Source organism: Triticum aestivum, chromosome 2A (genome assembly GCF_018294505.1).
Source record: "Triticum aestivum cultivar Chinese Spring chromosome 2A, IWGSC CS RefSeq v2.1, whole genome shotgun sequence".
Taxonomy (NCBI): domain Eukaryota; kingdom Viridiplantae; phylum Streptophyta; class Magnoliopsida; order Poales; family Poaceae; genus Triticum; species Triticum aestivum.
In genome coordinates this window covers 675053098-675079742 of record NC_057797.1, presented here as the reverse complement: position 1 = coordinate 675079742, position 26645 = coordinate 675053098, and positions in this window count along the sequence as shown.

The window sequence follows — 26645 nt, the reverse complement described above, 5'->3', positions numbered from 1 at the left end:
ATCTATAAATGAAAAAGGCTTGAGAAGCCTGACTATCTACCAGATCCTGCCGAGGGCACAAGATCGTAGCTGAGGTAACAAGCTAAACGTCGAAGTCCGCGGGAACTACTAGCGAGACAGAAGTCTCTCTGCAAAACATAAATTAAGGCAAACGTGAGTACAAATGTACCCAGCAAGACTTACATCAGAACTAACTACATATGCATCATTATCAACAAAGGGGATGGTGGAGTTTAACTGCAGCAAGCCAGCTTTGACTCGGTGGCTATCCTGAACTACGACTGCAAGTAACTCTTTTGAGGTGGCGCACACGAGTCCACATATTCACCATATCAATACACCACTATGGATCCGCTCCCGTCTCCCTACGAGAACGCCATCCATAGCACTCACGCTTATCTTGCGTATTTTAGAGTATCCACTTTCACTTGTCTATGAACTGATATAAGCAACCCAGAAGTCCTTTACCGCGGACACGGCTATTCGAATAGATGATGTTAACCCTGCAGGGGTGTACTTCTTCATACATGTTTCCACCACTTAGCGTCTGCACACGACATGTGCTCGGCAGACTTCAAGCGAAAGCCGACGTGGGTGTAGACCACGACCTACCTAAACACTCAAGTCTCTAGTCCAGGTTTATCGCCTATTCGGGTTCCATCCATGAGGAGATCCGGCCGGAGTTTCGCTCACAGCCCCAAACGATGTGAACAGGGTTCCGAGACACCAAACGGGCGCCCGGTATACCCGGCCACGTGCCTACCGCATCACAGCCCACCCCTACGGTCAGCGCTGTCCACGGCCTCCAGCATACTACAAACACCAGAAACTACTTGCAACTCCTGGACAGAGGACTAGGGTGAATAAGAAGTCGAGCGGGGTCATATTTCAGGGCCCAATGTATGGTAGTAGCTGAATCATGGATCACAAACACAGAACTCAGTTCCTGAGGACGGCTGCAATGAGACAACCCACCATGTACTCCTACATGGCCTCTCACCGCTACCTTTACCAAAACGTGTTCACACACTTAGCTCACACACAGTAGGACATGTTCACACGCCTCTGATTCATCCCCGATGAATCAGACCTGACTCAACTCTAAGCAGTAGCAGGCATGACAAACAAGCATGAATGAGTAGGCACAACAGGGCTCAAACAACTCCTACTCATGCTAGTGGGTTTCATCTATTTACTGTGGCAATGACAGGTCATGCAAAGGATAAAGGGGTTCAGCTACCGCAGCAAGTAACAGATGAATCGATGTTGTCCTAATGCAGTAAAAGAGAGCAGGAGCGAGAGAGTGGGATTTTATCGGAATGAACAAGGGGGTTTTGCTTGCCTGGCACTTCTGAAGATAGCATTGAGTCTTCATCAGTGTCAACGATCACATCATCGGTATCACGTCTATCGAGAGGGGACAAATACCGGCAACACAGAAGGGAACACAATCAATGCAATGCACAATATGATGCATGATCATGACATGGCAAAATGAATGTGTTTTGGGCTAATGCAACTAGCAACAGATTAAATGAAGTTGGTTTGAATACAAGATTCAAATTCAAACTCCATATGTGATTATTCAAATGCCATTTAATTGATTTGTGCTAAACAGCAGCTATAAGTTGTTCTAACATGCATGAAAGTGGTACAGATGGATTCCTTGAATTTTTCTGATAATTTTTCATATATAATTTATTTCATTTGGAGTTACGGTTGAATTTCTATGATTTTTAGAAGTTTAGGACATTTTCTGAAAATAATAAATCATTTAAGAATTATTTAAATTCCAGAAAACATTTACTGCGTCAGCAGTGCGTCACCGTGACGTCAGCAGGTCAACAGACGCTGCTGCTGGTCAAACCTGACGTGTGGGGGCCACACGTCAGTGACACAGGGTTGTTTAACTCACTGACAGGTGGGACCGGTCAACGGCCACGTCAGCTAGGTCAACTCCGACGCGTGGGGCCACTGTGGTTAACTTAAACTAAACAGGGGTTAAACCGTGGTTAGTTAAGGGCGTGGGGCCCATATGTCATCGACACGCGACACTGACTAAACGCGATTAGCACCTAAACTAATGGTGCCACGTCAGCCACCGGAGACCAGCCGGCGGCGACCACAGGACACGGCGGGGGCACGCCGGACTTACGCTAGAGGCGTCAGCTTGGCGCGCTGAGGGCACCAGGGGATGGCCCTTGCTCTCGCGCATCCAGAGGACCAAGTGGGAGGTCGTGGGGTCGCCGGAACTCATGCCGGCGACGAGCTTTGGCGGCGATGGTGTTCGGTGGTGCTCGGGCGCGTCGCTACGGTGCATCAGTGAGCAAATGGAGAGGCTGGGCAGCACCTGCTAGACATGGGGAGCACTAAGAGCAGCACAGTGAGGCCAGGGGAGCATGGAGGCTATGCGTGCAGCAGCAATGGCGGACGGTGGCTTCGGTGCTCGTGGGGAACGGCGCTACGGCACGGAGGAGAGCATGCTGAGTTAGGGGAGAAGGTCAGTGGCTCACGGCGATGACGAGGGGACGCTCGGCGAGGTCGGGGACGGTCCGGAGCCGACGAATTTGACGAAGATGGCCGGCGGTCCCGAGGTTGAAGAAGACATCGAGGGCGGTGTTGCGGCACGTCCGGGGCCTTGTGGCTCGGTGGGGAGAAAGAGGGGGTCGAGGAGGAGCCTTTGAGCGCATCCGCGAGGCTAGGGGGTGGCGGTGGCCGCGAGGGAGCTCGTCGGTGGCGGCGGCTCCGTTTGGGCGAGTGAGAGAGAAGTCCAGGGGAGAGCATGAGGACGCGGGAGAGTGAGGGAGAGAGGCAGGGAGGTGTGTGGCGTCTCCGGGGCATCGAGGAGGAAGCAGGAGGTGGCCAGGGGGAAGCAGGAGGTGGCCGAGGCCTCTCGGGCGCGCGCCACGCCTCGCCTCTGCCTACTGGCAGAGGAAGACGACAGGGGGGGGGGGAAGTGGAGATGGGCTGGGCCGTGCTGGGCCAGGTAAGTGGGCGCCAGGTAACTTCCTTCTCTCTCTCTCTTTATTTCTTTTCTATTTCTGTTATTTTGTTTTTGATTTGATTTAAAATACCAAATCATTTAATAAAATCCTGGAAACAATTATGGGTGCTTTCTGAATTATTTCAGTGACCCTTAACAATTTCCAACATTTATTTGAACATTTAAATTATTTATAGTATTTAAATGCCCAAAGTCAAATACAATATGATTTAATTCAAAAATCCAAAAATGACCTAAGAATATATTCATCATTTTTGGCAGAGGTTTCCACCTTAACCAGAAATCATGAACTTTTCTTAGGAACCTTTTGGGTTTATTGAAAAGATTTTAATTCACCCTAGTTGAGTTGATTTAATGCTAGGGTTTGAACATCCCCATTTCAATTTTAGGCAAAATTTAAACATGATGCAACACATGACTAGCTAGCTCAGAGCAAACCAGAAGCTAGGGATGTGACAACTCACCCCCACTAAACAAGAATCTCGTCTCGAGATTCAAGCGTAGGGTAAGGTGAAGGGGTAACGCAGACTAGTATAATCTTCACGATCCAGGGTGCACTTCAATAGGAACGTTGATTCGATCACCATCATTGTCTTGAAGTCTTGCTCTGAGAAATCCTGTCAACATGACATGGAGGGAAGAAGGAGACTCTAGAAGGGTCGATCTTCTCGAAGATCGAACAACTCACGGAATGAGACATAGGACCATCTCTCGGGTTGAGACACGAGATACACATCAAGAGGGGTGGAAAGAAACGGATGACGAAGGTTCACTAGGTGGACAACAATTCCACACCTAAGAAGGTGGTAAACGATTGTCAACGTAGCGAGGAGTTGAGTTGCCATGATACCACGACGAAACATCCTGGAGGAGGGTGATTCGTAGATTATTACCTTGAGTGGCAAAAAGAATTACTTTTGATTCAGAGATCATTGAAACTCTTCATACCAGCCTAAGGCAATTCACAATGATCGTTTGGAGGGGGTCGGTAGAATGGCATACTCGGACTTGGATGATGTGGATTACCTTGTTGAAGACAACGTAATGGATGAATTTGCTTACCACCAGAAATGGAAGAGACCCGTGGTAGAATGGCACATTGGCGGTGCAAACTGGGAACAAAATGCAAATGATGGGAATGATTCTAGTAACTGGGGAGAGGCTCAACAATAGAGAGTTATCCCACTATTGGAATGGTTATAGCATAACCGAGGAAACTGAGAGCGCTATACAGTTAATGCCGACGATCAAACCTAGCACTTGCGCGTGCTCTCAAGAACTTGAGCAATTCCATAATCATCAAGGTTTTACCAACATCCGTGTCAAGGGTCCGGTAACACAACTTACTACCATGATGAATGGTGATGGAGGATGCAGATGCAAAGGAAGATAACACCTTCTTAGATTTCACCTTGGCGGGGCCAAGGGAATAAAATCTGGATGATCGACCGAGAGACATTTAGCACTCCGCTCGTAATGTTCTCCTTGATGTACTAGCGTATCCCATTCCTTGAAATGGTCTGGTATCTAGAACATCAGGAAAAGGTCGTACTTCGGAAACACTAAAATCATAAGGCATAGCTAGGGGGTAAATCCTACGAAGTCCTTATGGGGAGGTGGCCAACTTCTTCAATCAAGATACTGCAATAATAGGTCTTTCGGCTGGGAGGTGCTGGCCACAACATCCACTTTATCAGTTATCGAGGGACCAATATTATAGTTCTTGGGAAATGTTCCAAACCATCATATCTGCCTGAGATTCAGATCTAGTTGATGTCAGGATATTCCAGACTCATCGAGTCTAGGAAGAAAAACGAAAGTTTGCAACACAAATCGACGACAAGACGTTGCGAGATTCTCGGGGAATGAACTATGATAGTAAGCTCCAAAACATGAGATGGTTCTGCTACGCACGTGTGAACACGGTGTTCCAGGCAAACATGATCACAGGGTAGTCTTACAATAAAACACTACCGAGTTCTGGTAGGGAACCATCATCGAGGATATCGAAGTTCTTTCATAAGTCCGGATTAGCTCTTATGAAGGAACTCCTTCTCCTTGAACAAATCAATCAGTGGCTTGGTGTGCTAGGATACATATGGAATGAAGGTTGCAAGTCTCCAGACCACAGAATACTTCGCACGTGTGCATGACTGACTTGCGATGATTCCAGAGGAAGCAACATTGACTTTCTCGAGTCCACGGCGGCAACTTGCATCAAATGCACATGAACTAGAGGAAGTCACTTCTTACATCCGAACATATGCTTCATGAGCTAGCATGAACAAATGCTTTCAAAAGTTTCCAACACTAGCTTAATGTTCAGCAAAATTATGGAGAAGACAAGGATGTTGTCAATGGGCACAACAACAATTCATCTGGGTTTCCTTTTAAAAGGAATTCCATAGTTAAGTGAACAAGTGATAGCATTGGTCAGACCAAAGATGTAATGGTGTATGCTCAAGGGATCAACCACGAATAAGACAACATTACGAGCATCGTTGGTACTGATTTGATTTGACGATAGCCCACACTCAAATCAATGGATTGATAAGACAATAGGTCCAGCAACTGATCACAGGGACCAATCTATGAAGATATCATCTTTCTTCAACACACACTACACAAGAATATTCCTTTGGAACGAACTAAGTCAGGCAAGCTTTTATCTTCCAACTCTCCAAGTTGTTGTCTAGCTTAACCAACTAGCTCAGGGATAGTTAACACCGATTCTTGGAGAGAGGGTGGTTCACAAGAAACCAACTTGATCACGAGCTCAACACAGCGGTCAGGTGACAACCTGGTAATACTTCCGAGAAGATCTTCGGAAAATCACGAACCACCGATATGTTACTAAGCTCGAGTACAATCTTGCTTTTTGAGGCAAGACGATAAGATCAACAGAGCGAAGATTTGAAATAATCCTAACTCATCGATCGAGGAGTGCACCGAGAACAAGGACTAGGTAGCATGATCAACCTTAGAATGATGATTCAAAACCAACACGCTAAGAATGAAATTATTGTCCATTAACTACCAAGCAACGGAGTTGCTAGCAGTATTGATTTCACACACCACGATTCACTTGTCGGCATTCCGGTTACGATAACACAGGAACCAAGGAATGAACAATGATGGCGAGAAGTATCACTGTGTCAAGAGTTCATAGGATGGTGTGCAATTCCCATGACATTCTTGATATAAAGATGGTAATACTCCAAGGTAGAACAAAGCAAAAGCTGGATTGGCATTTTGATCTGCGGAGTACAATGGTTTTGACCCAATCCTAGATATGGATGAGGTACTGGAGTTTGTTTCTCCTAGTCATTCCGGAATAGAATGGCTTGACGGACCACAAGAGTAATAGGTATCGATGAACGAACACACGCATACTCTTGACTATCAATTGATAGACGAAGGTCAGTAGACAACTAAAGAGGGACAACTCAAAGGAACATATAACTTTCGGAGTTGTGGATGCATAAATTAGTATGTCGAACCAAGTTCAACATAATTCTTCCGGATAACCCATGCAGAAAGGTTGAGCTGGCAGAGTCACAATATAGCATGGAGAACTCATCGAGAGCGCTCTTGTTGTCATCTTTTGGTTCAGAAGAACTCCTGCCAAGAATGATTCATGGTAATTGGAAGAAGGATGTACCATGAACCTCGAGGACTATCGCAAAGGTTACTATTAACCTAAAGGAACAAGCAAACACTATCAACATGAGGTAAGTAGGGTGAATCTCGGGTTCAAGAACCCAGGAATAGAATATCTACTACTAAGTAGCATCACGGAATGCTTTCGAGAATAAAGGCCAGAATCTTCACACTGAGAACACAAAACATGGCTAAACTACTAGATAATCCCCTGAGACACCTAGGGTCATAGTAATAACTCCAACATAAAGGTCGAGGCAGTAGAGTACCTCAACTCAACAATTTGTGTGATTAATCTGGCCTAAAGGAACATTGAAACCAGAGGAAAAGGATTTTGCAAATGCGTCAGACTCTTTGGAAACCTGGGATGACTCGGACAGCATAACGGCTGTAAATGCTCAGAAAAGATTTGAGACATTCACAAAAATGGTGGCATAACCACTCAGAAGCACAATATCAAGGTTCGAGATCAACAATTAACATACGGAGGTAGTAGGAACTGAACTGAGGCTTAATCCAACAATCTTATAAGTCTACGGATTAGTAACACGTGATCCTGATAGAAAGAAGAGAAAGCCTAGTTCTTAATCCCCGTAGAGGAAAGATGATGACTCAGATCAGAAGGCCATGAGGTATAAGGAGTAAAAAGAGCCTTACGTTCCATCCCACAATCAATTCCCTCATATAACTAAAGAATTTCTAGACTCAACTTCGACCAGTTTGGCTTGGTAATCCTACAGGCAGTCAAGCTCTGATACCAACGCTGTCAGGACCCCGACTCAATGCCACATCGATCTAGCATGTAACACCTCATATCACTTTGCGGCCTCACGCACGGTATTCCCACGGGTGTCGCCTTACCTTAGCCCGGGACCGTTTGCGCCTTTTGGCACACGTATATGACAGTGTCGCTAGCATCCATATGATAAGGAGCCCGGGCTGACATGGCTAGTCGTAAACCCAAAGTGGCACAGACTTACAGGGACAGGCATCCATGACCCAGCATCGAACGTGTCGGTCATCAGCGAGTGAATCCAGGCTGTAGCACTGGGCTAGCAGGACTCCGGTGAACCGGGCTGTAGCGGGCTAACAGGACTCCGGTATTCATCGCGTGACATTTCCCCGAAGGGACAGACACAGGAACGAAGAAGGACACATGCCGGCCAGCCTAAGTGTTCCGGAGCAGTAGCAAGCTACCATGGCTCGGTGGAAACACTAGGAGACATTTCCCGGTAAGAGAGGCTACTAAAGATAAACAACTAGATAGTCAGATCCCACACATACCAAGCATTTCAATAACATACACACAATATGCTCGATATGTGCAAACACAACATGGCATCACAACATGACTCTACGACTCAAGTAATTTATTCAATAGGCTCCGAGGAGCGAGATATTACAAACATGAGTCTCATGACCCAACATTCAGAGCATACAAATCAAAGCACAAGCGGAAGCTATCATGTCTGAGTACAGACATCTATAAATGAAAAAGGCTGAGAAGCCTGACTATCTACCAGATCCTGCCGAGGCACAAGATCGTAGCTGAGGTAACAAGCTAAACGTCGAAGTCCACGCGGAACTACTAGCGAGACCGAAGTCTCTCTGCAAAAACATAAATAGGCAAACGTGAGTACAAATGTACCCAGCAAGACTTACATCAGAACTATCTACATATGCATCATTATCAACAAAGGGGATGGTGGGGTTTAACTGCAGCAAGCCAGCTTTGACTCGGTGGCTATCCTGAACTACGACTGCAAGTAACTCTTTTGAGGTGGCGCACACGAGTCCACATATTCACCATATCAATACACCACTATGGATCCGCTCCCGTCTCCCTACGAGAACGCCATCCATAGCACTCACGCTTATCTTGCGTATTTTAGAGTATCCACTTTCACTTGTCTATGAACTGATATAAGCAACCCAGAAGTCCTTTTCCGCGGACACGGCTATTCGAATAGATGATGTTAACCCTGCAGGGGTGTACTTCTTCATACATGTTTCCACCACTTAGCGTCTGCACACGACATGTGCTCGGCAGACTTCAAGCGAAAGCCGACGTGGGTGTAGACCACGACCTACCTAAACACTCAAGTCTCTAGTCCAGGTTTATCGCCTATTCGGGTTCCATCCATGAGGAGATCCGGCCGGAGTTTCGCTCACAGCCCCAAACGATGTGAACAGGGTTCCGTGACACCAAACGGGCGCCCGGTATACCCGGCCACGTGCCTACCGCATCACAGCCCACCCCTACGGTCAGCGCTGTCCACGGCCTCCAGCATACTACAAACACCAGAAACTACTTGCAACTCCTGGACAGAGGACTAGGGTGAATAAGAAGTCGAGCGGGGTCATATTTCAGGGCCCAATGTATGGTAGTAGCTGAATCATGGATCACAAACACAGAACTCAGTTCCTGAGGACGGCTGCAATGAGACAACCCACCATGTACTCCTACATGGCCTCTCACCGCTACCTTTACCAAATCGTGTTCACACACTTAGCTCACACACAGTAGGACATGTTCACACACCTCTGATTCATCCCCGATGAATCAGACCTGACTCAACTCTAAGCAGTAGCAGGCATGACAAACAAACATGAATGAGTAGGCACAACAGGGCTCAAACAACTCCTACTCATGCTAGTGGGTTTCATCTATTTACTGTGGCAATGACAGGTCATGCAAAGGATAAAGGGGTTCAGCTACCGCAGCAAGTAACAGATGAATCGATGTTGTCCTAATGCAGTAAAAGAGAGCAGGAGCGAGAGAGTGGGATTTTATCGGAATGAACAAGGGGGTTTTGCTTGCCTGGCACTTCTGAAGATAGCATTGAGTCTTCATCAGTGTCAACGATCACATCATCGGTATCACGTCTATCGAGAGGGGACAAATACCGGCAACACAGAAGGGAACACAATCAATGCAATGCACAATATGATGCATGATCATGACATGGCAAAATGAATGTGTTTTGGGCTAATGCAACTAGCAACAGATTAAATGAAGTTGGTTTGAATACAAGATTCAAATTCAAACTCCATATGTGATTATTCAAATGCCATTTAATTGATTTGTGCTAAACAGCAGCTATAAGTTGTTCTAACATGCATGAAAGTGGTACAGATGGATTCCTTGAATTTTTCTGATAATTTTTCATATATAATTTATTTCATTTGGAGTTACGGTTGAATTTCTATGATTTTTAGAAGTTTAGGACATTTTCTGAAAATAATAAATCATTTAAGAATTATTTAAATTCCAGAAAACATTTACTGCGTCAGCAGTGCGTCACCGTGACGTCAGCAGGTCAACAGACGCTGCTGCTGGTCAAACCTGACGTGTGGGGGCCACACGTCAGTGACACAGGGTTGTTTAACTCACTGACAGGTGGGACCGGTCAACGGCCACGTCAGCTAGGTCAACTCCGACGCGTGGGGCCACTGTGGTTAACTTAAACTAAACAGGGGTTAAACCGTGGTTAGTTAAGGGCGTGGGGCCCATATGTCATCGACACGCGACACTGACTAAACGCGATTAGCACCTAAACTAATGGTGCCACGTCAGCCACCGGAGACCAGCCGGCGGCGACCACAGGACACGGCGGGGGCACGCCGGACTTACGCTAGAGGCGTCAGCTTGGCGCGCTGAGGGCACCAGGGGATGGCCCTTGCTCTCGCGCATCCAGAGGACCAAGTGGGAGGTCGTGGGGTCGCCGGAACTCATGCCGGCGACGAGCTTTGGCGGCGATGGTGTTCGGTGGTGCTCGGGCGCGTCGCTACGGTGCATCAGTGAGCAAATGGAGAGGCTGGGCAGCACCTGCTAGACATGGGGAGCACTAAGAGCAGCACAGTGAGGCCAGGGGAGCACGGAGGCTATGCGTGCAGCAGCAATGGCGGACGGTGGCTTCGGTGCTCGTGGGGAACGGCGCTACGGCACGGAGGAGAGCATGCTGAGTTAGGGGAGAAGGTCAGTGGCTCACGGCGATGACGAGGGGACGCTCGGCGAGGTCGGGGACGGTCCGGAGCCGACGAATTTGACGAAGATGGCCGGCGGTCCCGAGGTTGAAGAAGACATCGAGGGCGGTGTTGCGGCACGTCCGGGGCCTTGTGGCTCGGTGGGGAGAAAGAGGGGGTCGAGGCGAAGCCTTTGAGCGCATCGGCGAGGCTAGGGGGTGGCGGTGGCCGCGAGGGAGCTCGTCGGTGGCGGCGGCTCCGTTCGGGCGAGTGAGAGAGAAGTCCAGGGGAGAGGATGAGGACGCGGGAGAGTGAGGGAGAGAGGCAGGGAGGTGCGTGGCGTCTCCGGGGCGTCGAGGAGGAAGCAGGAGGTGGCCAGGGGGAAGCAGGAGGTGGCCGAGGCCTCTCGGGCGCGCGCCACGCCTCGCCTCTGCCTACTGGCAGAGGAAGACGACAGGGGGGGGAAGTGGAGATGGGCTGGGCCGTGCTGGGCCAGGTAAGTGGGCGCCAGGTAACTTCCTTCTCTCTCTCTCTCTTATTTCTTTTCTATTTCTGTTATTTTGTTTTTGATTTGATTTAAAATACCAAATCATTTAATAAAATCCTGGAAACAATTATGGGTGCTTTCTGAATTATTTCAGTGACCCTTAACAATTTCCAACATTTATTTGAACATTTAAATTATTTATAGTATTTAAATGCCCAAAGTCAAATACAATATGATTTAATTCAAAAATCCAAAAATGACCTAAGAATATATTCATCATTTTTGGCAGAGGTTTCCACCTTAACCAGAAATCATGAACTTTTCTTAGGAACCTTTTGGGTTTATTGAAAAGATTTTAATTCACCCTAGTTGAGTTGATTTAATGCTAGGGTTTGAACATCCCCATTTCAATTTTAGGCAAAATTTAAACATGATGCAACACATGACTAGCTAGCTCAGAGCAAACCAGTAGCTAGGGATGTGACAGGAGGACTCCAGTGACACTACGCTTGACGAGTTCTTTGTTGACGATTGTGTATGCTCCGGCTCGGCGTTGGACTTGTCTTGCCTCTACTTTGTCAGCCGGCAGATCTTGGTTTATTAGGAAGTTGAGGATGGATTGAGCCCATGACGGAGCTGCGACTTCTTCTATTGCCAAAACGGCTACTGCGACCAGGGCGGGCGGGCTGGGCGGTGAAATGCTGGAGTCGGCCGCCGCCTGTTGTGTTGTTGTAGTCTCCGGGCCGACTACCGCAGTCCCCGAGACGGGTGAGGCAGTCCCCGGGTCGGGTGTAACTACGGAAGTCCCCGAGCCGCCTGCTGATACCCCCTGGCCGACTATCGAAGTCCCCAGGTCACCTGCTTGGTTCTCCGAGCCGGCTGCGTCGGGGTCAGGCAGCACGAAGATGGAATCGGACTCTAGAGACGGCTTGATAGACGGCTTGAGGAGGCGTTGTAGAGCGACACCGGTTGGTATTGCTTGCCGAGTGGAGCCTATTCGAGCCAGGGCATCAGCTGGCTCGTTGTCGGCTCGTCGTAGAAGAGCTTGTGCTTGAGGAGGGTGCCTTCTCGGCACCCGGCAGTGAAGTATTCTATGGCTTGCACCTCGTGCACCCCTTCGCAAGAGTTGCGGAGCTTGGCCCAATGCGTGAGGTAGTCGCGAGTGGACTCGGCGGGGCCTTGTACGCACAAGGAGAGCTGTCTGGGCTTGGGATCCCACTTGTAGGTGCTGGTGAAGTTGCGGACGAAGGCTTGTGTGAAGTCTAGCCAGCTGTTGATGCTGTATGGCTTGAGGCTGTTGAGCCAGGTCCGCGTCATGCCCTGCAGCATGAGGGGCACGTACTTCACGGCAACGCGCCTGTTGCCGTTGGCTATGCTAACCGCCCTGGAGTAGTCGATCAACCAATCTTCCGGCTTCACGGAGCCGTTGCACTTGGGCATGTCTCTTGGGAGCGAGAACCCTTTGGGGAAAGGCTCGTCACGGATGCGGGGGCCGAAGCAAGGCGGGCCGACATCGTCTTCTTCTAGCGCCAGGGATCGCGCCAGGCGGTCGATCCGATGGGGGCGTCGTTCTCGCCGACTCCTTCGCGGCGACCTAGCCGGCCGCTGAGAGTTGGATGCGCAACAGGCGGCGGGGTGGGATATCTCTCTCCACGAGGCCGGGGCGGAGGCAGGTTGCCCCGCCACTCCACAGCCCGGGGGTGGCCTTCTGCGTCTCGCTCGATGGAGATTCGGGTTCGGCTTCGGCTGGCAGCCGGTTCTTTCTCACGCCGCGCGCGGGTTTTACCCGTAGTCGGCGTCCGGGACGTCGCGCCGTGATCTCGGCGCGGGGGAGGGCTTTCCGCACGAGCGTCGGCTTCGTGCCGCTGTGTGGCTGCATCGATCAGCTGCTAGATGCGTCGGGTCATGTGGGGGAGTTCTTTGGCCCCCAGTCCATCTAGCTCGCCTACGGCCGCCTGGGCGGCGCGCAGGTTCTCGAGTGGAGTAGCGTAGACTGGGCGGTCGACTCCTAGCGTATCGTTCACGACAGCGCCGCGCTGTCTGACAACAGTCGGCCTCGCATCGGTGGGCCTTAGCGAGGCGTCTCATGGAAACCAACTTCCGGCCCTCCGCGAGGAGGGCAAGGCGGCGAGCCTCCGGTGCTTCAGCATCGGCATTGGCCGGGAGGGGGATGGACAAGTCGTGGACCGCCGCGTGCGGGGCGTCGTGGGCGCTCTCGTCAGAAGCGCCGCCGTGGCCGATGACCATCACCTCGGTGGTGACAGCGTTGCAGCCATCGGCCCGGGGAAGCGGGTCGTTGTAGATCGCGACGTTGGTGGAGCGTGTCGAGTGAGGCTGTGTCAGAGTCGACAGGCATCGGATCGGTGGAGCCAACCGACTCCAAGTCCACGGCAGGCGCGCCGGAGACGTGGAGCTGGCCAAGGAGGTTGACGAGGTGGTCGGTGCCCGCGTCGGAGGCGAGCTCGTCAGAGATGAGAGTCTTGTCAAGGAGATCGACGAGGCTGCTCGCCGCACAGATGTTGGTGACGCCTTGTAGCGCGTCGTGGCAAGCGCCATCGGGCGTGCCGGGCTGGCTATGCTCGCGGGGGAGGAAGAGGGTGAAGGAAATATGCCCTAGAGGCAATAATAAAGTTATTATTTATTTCCTTATATCATGATATATGTTTATTATTCATGCTAGAATTGTATTAATCGGAAACATAATACATGTGTGAATACATAGACAAACAGAGTGTCACTAGTATGCCTCTACTTGACTATCTCATTAATCAAAGATGGTTATGTTTCCTAACCATGAACAAGGAGTTGTTATTTGATTAATAGGATCACATCATTAGGTGAATGATCTGATTGACATGACCCATTCCATTAGCTTAGCACCCGATCGTTTAGTATGTTGCTATTGCTTTCTTCATGACTTATACATGTTCCTATGACTATGAGATTATGCAACTCCCGTTTGCCGGAGGAACACTTTGTGTGCTGCCAAACGTCACAACGTAAATGGGTGATTATAAAGGTGCTCTACAGGTGTCTCCAAAGGTACATGTTGGGTTGGCGTATTTCGATATTAGGATTTGTCACTCGGATTGTCGGAGAGGTATCTCTGGGCCCTCTCGGTAATGCACATCACATAAGCCTTGCAAGCATTGCAACTAATGAGTTAGTTGCGAGATGATGTATTACGGAACGAGTAAAGAGACTTGCCGGTAACGAGATTGAACTAGGTATTGAGATACCGACGATCGAATCTCGGGCAAGTAACATACCGATGAGAAAGGGAACAACGTATGTTGTTATGCGGTCTGACCGATAAAGATCTTCGTAGAATATGTAGGAGCCAATATGAGCATCTAGATTCCGCTATTGGTTATTGACCGGAGACGTGTCTCGGTCATGTCTACATTGTTCTCGAACCCGTAGGGTCCGCACACTTAAGCTTTCGATGACAATTATATTATGAGTTTTGATGTACCGAAGTTAGTTCGGAGTCCCGGATGTGATCACGGACATGACGAGGAGTCTCGAAATGATCGAGACATAAAGATTGATATATTGGACGGCTATATTCGGACACCGGAAGTGTTCCGGGTGATTTCGGAGAAAACCGGAGAGCCGGAGGGTTACCGGAACCCCCCCCCCCCCGGGGGAGAAGTAATGGGCCATATGGGCCTTAGTGGAGAGAGAGAGGGGCAGCCAAAGGTGGGCCGCGCGCCTCCTCCCCCCTGGTCCGAATTGGACTAGGAGAGGGGGGGCAGCGCCCCCCTTTCCCTCTCCCTCCCCACTTCTTTCCCCCTCCTAGTAGGAGTCCTACTCCTACTAGGAGGAGGACTCCTCCTTGGCGCGCCATAGAGGGCCGGACGGCCTCCTCCCCTTGATCCTTTATATACGGGGGCAGGGGGAACCCCTTGACACACAAGTTGATCCACGTGATCATATTCTTAGCCATGTGCGGTGCCCCCTTCCACCATAGTCCTCGATAATGTTGTAGCGGTGCTTAGGCGAAGCCCTGCGACGGTAGTACATCAAGATCGTCACCACACCGTCGTGCTGACGGAACTCTTCCCCGACACTTTTCTAGATCGGAGTCCGGGGATCGTCATCGAGCTGAACGTGTGCTAGAACTCGGAGGTGCCGTAGTTTCGGTGCTTGATCGGTCGGGCCGTGAAGATGTACGACTACATCAACCAAGTTAATGCTTCCGTTGTCAATCTACAAGGGTATGTAGATCACACTCTCCCGCTCTTGTTGCTATGCATCACCATGATCTTGCGTGTGCGTAGGAAATTTTTTGAAATTACTACGTTCCCCAACAGTGGTATCAGAGCCTAGGTTTTATATGTTGATGTTATTTGCACGAGTAGAACACAAGTGAGTTGTGGGCGATATAAGTCATACTGCTTACCAGCATGTCATACTTTGGTTCGGCGGTATTGGTGGACGAAGCGGCCCGGACCGACATTACACGTACGCTTACGCGAGACCGGTTCTCCCGACGTGCTTTGCACATAGGTGGCTTGCGAGTGACAGTTTCTCCAACTTTAGTTGAACCGAGTGTGACTACGCCCGGTCCTTGCGAAGGTTAAAACAGCACCAACTTCACAAACTATCGTTGTGGTTTTGATGCGTAGGTAAGATTGGTTCTTTCTTAAGCCCGTAGCAGCCACGTAAAACTTGCAACAACAAAGTAGAGGACGTCTAACTTGTTTTTGCAGGGCATGTTGTGATGTGATATGGTCAAGACATGATGCTAAATTTTATTGTATGAGATGATCATGTTTTGTAACTGAGTTATCGGCAACTGGCAGGAGCCATATGGTTGTCGCTTTATTGTATGCAATGCAATCGCGCTGTAATGCTTTACTTTATCACTAAGCGGTAGCGATAGTCGTGGAAGCATAAGATTGGTGAGACGACAACGATGCTACAATGGAGATCAAGGTGTCGCGCCGGTGACAATGGTGATCACGACGGTGCTTCGAAGATGGAGATCACAAGAACAAGATGATGATGGCCATATCATATCACTTATATTGATTGCATGTGATGTTTATCTTTTATGCATCTTATCTTGCTTTGTTTGACGGTAGCATTATTAGATGATCTCTCACTAATCATCAAGAAGTGTTCTCCCTGAGTATGCACCGTTGCGAAAGTTCTTCGTGCTGAGACACCACGTGATGATCGGGTGTGATAGGCTCTACGTTCAAATACAACGGGTGCAAAACAGTTGCACACGCGGAATACTCAGGTTATACTTGACGAGCCAAGCATATACAGATATGGCCTCGGAACACGGAGACCGAAAGGTCGAGCGTGAATCATATGGTAGATATGATCAGCATAGTGATGTTCACCAATGAAACTACTCCATCTCACGTGATGATCGGACATGGTTTAGTTGATTTGGATCACGTAATCACTTAGAGGATTAGAGGGATGTCTATCTAAGTGGGAGATCTTTAAGTAAATTAATTGAACCTAAATTTATCATGAAACTTAGTACCTGATAGTATCTTGCTTGTTTATGCTTGATTGTAGATAGATGGCTCGTGCTGTTGTTTCGTTGAATTTTAATGCATTCCTTGAGAAAGCAAAGTTGAAAGATGATGGTAGCAATTACACGGACTGGGTTCGTAACTTGAGGATTATCCTCATTGCTACACAGAAGAATTACGTCCTGGAAGCACCGCTGGGTGCCAGGCCTGCTGCTGGAGCAACACCAGATGTTATGAACGTCTAGCAGAGCAAAGCTGATGACTACTCGATAGTTCAGTGTGCCATGCTCTACGTCTTAGAATCGGGACTTCAACGACGTTTTGAACTTCATGGAGCATATGAGATGTTCCAGGAGTTGAAGTTAATATTTCAAGCAAATGCCCGGATTGAGAGATATGAAGTCTCCAATAAGTTCTATAGCTGCAAGATGGAAGAGAACAGTTCTGTCAGTGAGCATATACTCAAAATGTCTGGGTATAATAATCACTTGATTCAATTGGGAGTTAATCTTCCAGATGATTGCGTCATTAACAGAATTCTCCAATCACTGCCACCAAGCTACAAGAGCTTCGTGATGAACTATAATATGCAAGGGATGAATAAGACTATTCTCGAGCTCTTCGCAATGCTGAAAGTTGCGGAGGTAGAAATCAAGAAGGAGCATCAAGTGTTGATGGTCAACAAGACCACTAGTTTCAAGAAAAAGGGCAAAGGGAATAAGAAGGGGAACTTCAAAAAGAACGGCAAGCAAGTTGCTACTCAAGAGAAGAAACCCAAACCTAGACCTAAGCCTGAAACTGAGTGCTTCTACTGCAAGCAGACTGGTCACTGGAAGCGGAACTGCCCCAAGTATTTGGCGGATAAGAAGGATGGCAAGGTGAACAAAGGTATATGTGATATACATGTTATTGATGTGTACCTTACTAATGCTCGCAGTAGCACCTGGGTATTTGATACTGGTTCTGTTGCTAATATTTGCAACTCGAAACAGGGACTACGGATTAAGCGAAGATTGGCTAAGGACGAGGTGACGATGCGCGTGGGAAACGGTTCCAAAGTCGATCGCAGTCGGCACGCTACCTTTACATCTACCTTTGGGATTAATATTAGACCTAAATAATTGTTATTTGGTGCCAGCGTTAAGCATGAACATTATATCTGGATCTTGTTTGATGCGAGATGGTTATTCATTTAAATCTGAGAATAATGGTTGTTCTATTTACATGAGTAATATCTTTTATGGTCATGCACACTTAAAGAGTGGTCTATTTTTGTTAAATCTCGATAGTAGTGACACACATATTCATAGTGTTGAAGCCAAAAGATGCAGAGTTGATAATGATAGTGCAACTTATTTGTGGCACTGCCGTTTAGGTCATATCGGTGTAAAGCGCATGAAGAAACTCCATACTGATGGACTTTTGGAACCACTTGATTACGAATCACTTGGTACTTGCGAACCGTGCCTCATGGGCAAGATGACTAAAACACCGTTCTCCGGTACTATGGAGAGAGCAATAGATTTGTTGGAAATCATACATACAGATGTATGTGGTCCGATGAATATTGAGGCCCGTGGCGGATATCGTTATTTTCTCACCTTCATAGATGACTTAAGCAGATATGGGTATATCTACTTAATGAAACACAAGTCTGAAACATTTGAAAAGTTCAAAGAATTTCAGAGTGAAGTAGAAAATCATCGTAACAAGAAAATAAAATTCCTACGATCTGATCGTGGAGGAGAATATTTGAGTTACGAGTTTGGTGTACATTTGAAAAATTGTGGAATAGTTTCGCAACTCACGCCACCCGGAACACCACAGCGTAATGGTGTGTCTGAACGTCGTAATCATACTTTACTAGATATGGTGCGATCTATGATGTCTCTTACTGATTTACCGCTATCGTTTTGGGGATACGCTCTAGAGACGGCCGCATTCATGTTAAATAGGGCACCATCAAAATCCGTTGAGACGACGCCTTATGAACTGTGGTTTGGCAAGAAACCAAAGTTGTCGTTTCTGAAAGTTTGGGGCTGCGATGCTTATGTGAAAAAACTTCAACCTGATAAGCTCGAACCCAAATCGGAGAAATGTGTCTTCATAGGATATCCAAAGGAAACTATTGGATACACCTTCTATCACAGATCCGAAGGCAAGACTTTTGTTGCTAAATTTGGAAACTTTCTGGAGAAGGAGTTTCTCTCGAAAGAAGTGAGTTGGAGGAAAGTAGAACTTGACGAGGTAACTATACCTGCTCCCTTATTGGAAAGTAGTGCATCACAGAAAACTGTTTCAGTGACACCTACACCAGTTAGTGAGGAAGCTAATGATAATGATCATGAAACTTCAGAACAAGATACTACCGAACCTCGTAGATCAACCAGAGTGAGATCCGCGCCAGAGTGGTACAGAAATCCTGTTCTGGAAGTCATGCTACTAGATCATGATGAGCCTACGAACTATGAAGAAGCGATGGTGAGCCCAGATTCCGCAAAATGGCTTGAAGCCATGAAATCTGAGATGGGATCCATGTATGAGAACAAAGTATGTACTTTGGTTGACTTGCCCGATGATCGGCAAGCAATTGAGAATAAATGGATCTTCAGGTAGAAGACTGACGCTGACGGTAATATTACTGTCTACAAAGCTCGACTTGTCGCAAAAGGTTTTCGGCAAGTTCAAGGGATTGACTACGATGAGACCTTCTCACTCGTAGTGATGCTTAAGTCTGTCCGAATCATGTTAGCAATTGCTGCATTTTATGATTATGAAATTTGGCAGATGGATGTCAAAACTGCATTCCTGAATGGATTTCTGGAAGAAGAGTTGTATATGATGCAACCAGAAGGTTTTGTCGATCCAAAGGGAGCTAACAAAGTGTGTAAGCTCCAGCGATCCATTTATGGACTGGTGCAAGCCTCTTGGAGTTGGAATAAACGTTTTGATAGTGTGATCAAAGCATTTGGTTTTATACAGACTTTTGGAGAAGCCTGTATTTACAAGAAAGTGAGTGGGAGCTCTGTAGCATTTCTGATATTATATGTGGATGACATATTACTGATTGGAAATGATATAGAATTTCTGGATAGCATAAAGGGATACTTGAATAAGAGTTTTTCAATGAAAGACCTCGGTGAAGCTGCTTACATATTAGGCATTAAGATCTATAGAGATAGATCAAGACGCTTAATTGGACTTTCACAGAGCACATACCTTGACAAAGTTTTGAAGAAATTCAAAATGGATCAAGCAAAGAAAGGGTTCTTGCCTGTGTTACAAGGTGTGAAGTTGAGTAAGACTCAATGCCCGACCACTGCAGAAGATAGAGAGAAAATGAAAGATGTTCCCTATGCTTCAGCCATAGGCTCTATCATGTATGCAATGCTGTGTACCAGACCTGATGTGTGCCTTGCTATAAGTCTAGCAGGGAGGTACCAAAGTGATCCAGGAGTGGATCACTGGACAGCGGTCAAGAACATCCTGAAATACCTGAAAAGGACTAAGGATATGTTTCTCATATATGGAGGTGACAAAGAGCTCATCGTAAAAGGTTACGTTGATGCAAGCTTTGACACTGATCCGGACGATTCTAAATCGCAAACCGGATACGTGTTTACATTAAACGGTGGAGCTGTCAGTTGGTGCAGTTCTAAACAAAGCGTTGTAGCGGGATCTACATGTGAAGCGGAGTACATAGCTGCTTCGGAAGCAGCAAATGAAGGAGTCTGGATGAAGGAGTTCATATCCGATCTAGGTGTCATACCTAGTGCATCGGGTCCAATGAAAATCTTTTGTGACAATACTGGTGCAATTGCCTTGGCAAAGGAATCCAGATTTCACAAGAGAACCAAGCACATCAAGAGACGCTTCAATTCCATCCGGGATCTAGTCCAGGTGGGAGACATAGAGATTTGCAAGATACATACGGATCTGAATGTTGCAGACCCGTTGACTAAGCCTCTTCCACGAGCAAAACATGACCAGCACCAAGGCTCCATGGGTGTTAGAATCATTACTGTGTAATCTAGATTATTGACTCTAGTGCAAGTGGGAGACTGAAGGAAATATGCCCTAGAGGCAATAATAAAGTTATTATTTATTTCCTTATATCATGATAAATGTTTATTATTCATGCTAGAATTGTATTAACCGGAAACATAATACATGTGTGAATACATAGACAAACAGAGTGTCACTAGTATGCCTCTACTTGACTAGCTCGTTAATCAAAGATGGTTATGTTTCCTAACCATGAACAAGGAGTTGTTATTTGATTAACAGGATCACATCATTAGGTGAATGATCTAATTGACATGACCCATTCCATTAGCTTAGCACCCGATCGTTTAGTATGTTGCTATTGCTTTCTTCATGACTTATACATGTTCCTATGACTATGAGATTATGCAACTCCCGTTTGCCGGAGGAACACTTTGTGTGCTACCAAACGTCACAACGTAAATGGGTGATTATAAAGGTGCTCTACAGGTGTCTCCAAAGGTACATGTTGGGTTGGCGTATTTTGATATTAGGATTTGTCACTCCGATTGTCGGAGAGGTATCTCTGGGCCCTCTCGGTAATGCACATCACATAAGCCTTGCAAGCATTGCAACTAATGAGTTAGTTGCGAGATGATGTATTACGGAACGAGTAAAGAGACTTGCCGGTAACGAGATTGAACTAGGTATTGAGATACCGACGATCGAATCTCGGGCAAGTAACATACCGATGACAAAGGGAACAACGTATGTTGTTATGCGGTCTGACCGATAAAGATCTTCGTAGAATATGTAGGAGCCAATATGAGCATCCAGGTTCCGCCATTGGTTATTGACCGGAGACGTGTCTCGGTCATGTCTACATTGTTCTCGAACCCGTAGGGTCCGCACGCTTAAGGTTTCGATGACAGTTATATTATGAGTTTATGAGTTTTGATGTACCGAAGTTAGTTCGGAGTGCCGGATGTGATCACAGACATGACGAGGAGTATCGAAATGGTCGAGACATAAAGATTGATATATTGGACGGCTATATTCGGACACCGGAAGTGTTCCGGGTGATTTCGGAGAAAACTGGAGAGCCAGAGGGTTACCGGAACCCCCCCGGGAGAAGTAATGGGCCATATGGGCCTTAGTGGAGAGAGAGAGGGGCAGCCAATTGTGGGCCGCGCGCCTCCTCCCCCCTGGTCCGAATTGGACTAGGAGAGGGGGGCGGCGCCCCCCTTTCCCTCTCCCTCCCCACTTCTTTCCCCCTCCTAGTAGGAGTCCTACTCCTACTAGGAGGAGGACTCCTCCTTGGCACGCCATAGAGGGCCGGCCAGCCTCCTCCCCTTGATCCTTTATATACGGGGGCAGGGGGCACCCCTTGACACACAAGTTGATTCACGTGATCATATTCTTAGCCATGTGCGGTGCCCCCTTCCACCATAGTCCTCGATAATATTGTAGCGGTGCTTAGGCGAAGCCCTGCGACGGTAGTACATCAAGATCGTCACCACGCCGTCGTGCTGACGGAACTCTTCCCCGACACTTTGCTGGATCGGAGTCCGGGGATCGTCATCGAGCTGAACGTGTGCTAGAACTCGGAGGTGCCGTAGTTTCGGTGCTTGATCGGTCGGGCCGTGAAGACGTACGACTACATCAACCAAGTTAACGCTTCTGTTATCGATCTACAAGGCTACGTAGATCACACTCTCCCCCTCTCGTTGCTATGCATCACCATGATCTTGCGTGTGCGTAGGAAATTTTTTGAAATTACTACGTTCCCCAACAGAGGGTTCCCGTCCAGAACAGGTCTCCGGACGGCGGTGCACCTGGCCCCACGGTGGGCGCCAAATGTCGGGTGGTAGTGCGACATATGCCAACGGGTGGCTTATCATTGTGGGAGCCAGTAAGACGTCGCCGGTGCCTGGAAACGGGATGAGGCGAAGACATGCACGCCGGTGAATCTTACCCAGCTTCGAGGCTCTCCGGGGAGATAACACCCCTACTGCTGCTCTGCGGGGTCTCCGCATGGTCACTAGATGAACAAGTAGCTACACGGTGCTCCTTGAGCTGTTTGGCGAGAGGAAGAAGAAGGGCACGGCTTGCTCTCTTCTCCTCCCTCTGTGGTGTCTGAGACTAGCAAGGATTGACCTCCCTCTGTTGGGGCCCGCCGGCTAGTGGGTCCCGCCGGCTGCCGGCTCCTTGGTCGACAGGCAGGCCCCACTGTCAGGGCCTTGTCGGCGGCTGGTTACTGTTGCTCAATCTTAGTGGCGAGGGCTTCGCCGAAGTGGGCGTGGCTACAGTGCCGCCGCCCGGTGGGTGATCACTGTAGCCCCACCGCGTCTTGTCTCCTTAATGGGGCATCTTCTTCGAGGGAGGTGGCAAGCCGGCTGTGGGGAGCCGGCTCTATCTTGGGCCGACTGGGGGAGGTCTGGCCGCCTTCGGGTGTCTCTCTGCCTGAAGGGGCCCACCGCCCGTGGGCCGTACTGGTAGCCCATCGTGGATGACATCAGGGTCAACGTGGCAACAGTGCTGCGCCGAACGGGTCATGGCCACCCGTACGACACACTATGCCAGGCGTACTCCGGGATTCGGGGGTGGCAGGCTTCACTGTAGCCACGCCCCGTCACATCGTCATTATGTGGATGCAGACTTCGAGGGTACGATCTTGACCACTTATGGGAGCCGGCTTCTTGGAGTCGGCCTTCCCGCGGCCGGCTTCTCGGAGCCGGCCCTCCCGCGGCTTCTCTTCATGAGGGCTGAAGTCGGGCCGCCTTCCGATAGCCGGCCTGGAGACAGCCGGAAAGGGGAAGGCGGCCATGTGTCTTGGATTCTTGTGGGCCGAATCGGCTCGTAATTTTTTCAGAAGGGCCAGGGGGAGCCGACTAGGCTACCCATGGTTATTTACTCTGACATACCGTCTATGTGATGGAGCATCAATACAACACCCAACAGATCAACAGGATACACACTGTTCTTCATGGTTTATGGAGCGGAGGCGGTTCTCCCCAGTGATATCTGCCATGATTCACCTCGTGTCACGACCTATTGAAGCGGACAACAAGACAACACAGCAAGATGCTTTGGACCGGTTGGATGAAGAGCGTGACATCGCAGCCGCCCGATCGGCGATTTACCAGCAGGATCTTCGTTGTTATCACAGTCGCCGGGTCAGAACCAGAACCTTTCAGGAAGGAGATTTGGTGCTTCGGCTCATCCAAGATCAGACTGATATGCATAAGCTATCCCCACCTTGGGAGGGGCCTTTCGTGGTCAGCAAGAATCTGCACAACGGGTTGTACTATATGATCGATATTCGAGAGCATAAGGACTCACGTACATCAGAGGAGGAGTCTAACAGGCCATGGAATATAGCTCATCTTCGGCCTGACTATACCTGAGCCATTGGCTATACTTATGTACATAGTATGACAATGTATATATTATGATTAAATATAATAAACCGGAACCTCAGTTAAAGCGGGGTATCTGTTCTTTTACATCATGTGAGGTTACACGGAATTGCTCTAAAGCGGCCTCCGGTTTACCCCTTGAGTTCGCTTTGCTAAAAGCATCGTGTTATATCACTTGGAGGATTGGTCGTGTCCGAACCAATACCATGCCTCTTGATAGGCGAAAGCCACCAGATCACTTGGGGACTTGGTCATGTCTGAACCAGTCATGACTCTTGGTCGGCCAAAGGCCACAGAATCACTTGGGGGCTTGGTCGAACCCGAACCATGACCACGCCATTTGGTCGGCATAAATGCCACGGTTTCATCTGGGGACCTGGCTGACTAGAACCATAGTTACACCTAACGGGAACTTGGTCGTGTTTAGCCATGGTAACGCCATTTGATCAGCTTAGATAAAACTTTTCTTTTGCTTCACACGTTTCTTTGAAGGGTTTTTTTTGCTTTTCATTGTGTTTCTTAAACCGACAAAAAAAATTCAATTTGATGGAACACAGTTCACGTCAATTCGGAGATATTTGACCGGTTTGATCCATGTTGTTAACATCCTCTTATGGAGTAACACGGTGTTTAGTATAACCCAGCACGGTTTACAATGGTAAACCGGCGTCATATATATATATATATACAGGAGCTATCATCTCCTCCAAACAGTGTGGGTTTGCAAAACTCCGCTTCAAGATTGGCTAAGCCAACTTCACGCTCAATGACGGCAGGTATTATGTATCTCAAAAATTTGGTCATATACTTAAAATTTTGTTTTGATTTCATATATGCAGACATCATATTCCGCCTGACGGTACAACCGCGGTGGCACTTGATGAATTTTTCATTTCAGAAAGTATTTTGGAAAGTTCATGACCACAGGATGAGCAAATTATGCACGAAGGCATATCAACATTGAAGGTATCAGCTAGCCTATTACAAGGCAACATGGTGCCCATAAATAATATAATTGTTTTTCGCGAAGAAGAGGCAGTTTTAAAACCGGCTTCCGGTTCAAGCTTGGTCACCAGCCTGGCCTGATGGTTGCGGGTCATCCTGCGCCGTGTCAGCCTCCGTGTCCCTACCCAGTGGCTGGAAATCCACAGTTGTTCAGTCGATTCCCATTAATGCTTGAAAAACAGCTTCATCGTGGATCAGCAAGGACGGGTCAATATCGGGAGCATAAGTATGCTTACGGATTGGAGGAATCAGATTTTCTGATTCATGGATTGGCGCAGCTATTCGCTTGTTCTGACTGTCATATTGCGCTTGATAACGAGACAAGTATGCTTCCTCAGCCAACTGACAAGCTAGTGGACGCACCTCCCGGTTTATCGCTCGCAGATCCGCTTCACCGAATTCTGATCCGTCATCCTTCAAACTGGTATAGCCCTGAGCCACTTCAATAGGATCAAAATCCGGCACCCAGGCTTTTGCCCGAATTAAAGCATTGATTGCGCCGGTTCGAGCAGCAGATTTCTTCAGCTCTTCAACCCGGGCAGGAAGCACCGACAGTTTCACCAGAGTATCTTGAATCAAAGTGGGCGCCGGTTTGTTATGAGATGCGGTACAGATGATCCGCTGGGAACCAATATACAATTGTTCAACCAATGTATAGGTGGCTTTTAGTTTCTTCCGCACATCTGACCCCAAGTGACCAATGCGTGTCCCTGAAATACCATAAATGGTTAATAAACCGGCGACTCTGTCAGAAGGCAGAGCCAATTCAGAAGGCAAACCGGCTTACCAAAGATAGCAGCAGTCATGGCATGCACATGCCGCTTTATGTTGGTCAGTTCATCTGCCACTGGTTTTAGTGCAGCCTCAGCATCCTCTGCTCGTTTGATCAAAGCGGATTTTTCAGTGGCCCAGTCTGCCCGTTTCTTCTTGAAGTTCTCCTTAAGTTGTTCCATGGCGCTTAAAGCACTGGCCAACTCCTCTTTTGCTTTGAAGGTTTCAGCCTGTTGGGTTTTCAGATTTTCTTGAAGATCGATGACTTGGTTTTCTTTCGTCTTCAGCTCCGCCTGCATGCATACAGATATATGTTTCAACAAATCGGTAGAAGGATTCAAGTACCAACCACATAACAAGTTATGCGCTTAGCACTTGGGGGCTAATGCATATTTGATCTTCATCTTTCAATTTTTTACAAAGTTCCAAGATCAATACAAGTATTCAACTTGGCACTTGGGGGCTAATGGCTATTTGATCATATATATTCTGATGCGGCAGTTTCAATTACTTAAAGTACCGGTTTAACTACGTTAAAGTTGAACCGGACCTTGGGGGCTACATCAGCAAATTTCAAAGCAACAAGATTTATATTATTTAAGTCCCGGTTTGAAAGAATATTCCAAACCGGCCCTTGGGGGCTAGGAGAGTCAGGAATGGAAGCATACAAGCAGGAAGGAGCATATGGAAATTACCTCATATTTGTCTTTCATCATATTAACCAGACCGGCTTCATAGTCACGGCTGGTATACAGCCGGTTCAGATAGCCGGAATGGATATCTTGGGCGTTCAGAGCAGCGTAAGTCGTCAGATCAGCGTTCCACTTGCCTTTACCAAAGGCAGCAAGTTC